This window comes from Halyomorpha halys, unplaced genomic scaffold (assembly GCF_000696795.3).
Source record: "Halyomorpha halys isolate HHAL.00 unplaced genomic scaffold, Hhal_1.1 Scaffold278.1, whole genome shotgun sequence".
NCBI lineage: Eukaryota > Metazoa > Arthropoda > Insecta > Hemiptera > Pentatomidae > Halyomorpha > Halyomorpha halys.
Genome location: NW_027109219.1, coordinates 390,970 through 391,556, shown reverse-complemented (window position 1 = coordinate 391,556; position 587 = coordinate 390,970).

Genomic DNA, 587 nt, shown 5'->3' with positions numbered 1-587 from the left:
ATACTATATAATAAATACATATCTATGTAACTTTTTTTAAGTTGTAAAGTTACTAATTAATTAGTAATTTATATTGTTGAATAATACAAAATTTAGAAATACATATTATTTACATATATTTTTAAATATTTGACAGTTTATTAGCACATATTTATGTATATATTTCGGATTTTTTAGCACATGAAAATCCTATCCCTACTTCTGAATATAACTCCTTACTTTGTCACAAATAAAACCATCCATAAAGACCTTAATGTAACCCATATGTAACCGATCTAGCCCAAACCGTATATCAATCCTTCCATTATAAACTCCCTAACTACCCAAATCTTAACATTGTTTTCTCTTCCATTTCTGACAATCCACTGTAGAAATATTATAAGAGTGCTACCAATGGGTGGTTTTTCTACACGCCTATATCATATTATGATCTTACATCAAATTTAATCGATTTATTTTTATGTATATTAACTGAAATACTTATATTCCTCCATCCCCAACCTTTGACTTGCCTTCAGATCCCACTATAAACTTTCTTAATCTACTCTCATCTTAAATATCCTACTCCTCTACAATAGGGGTATTCA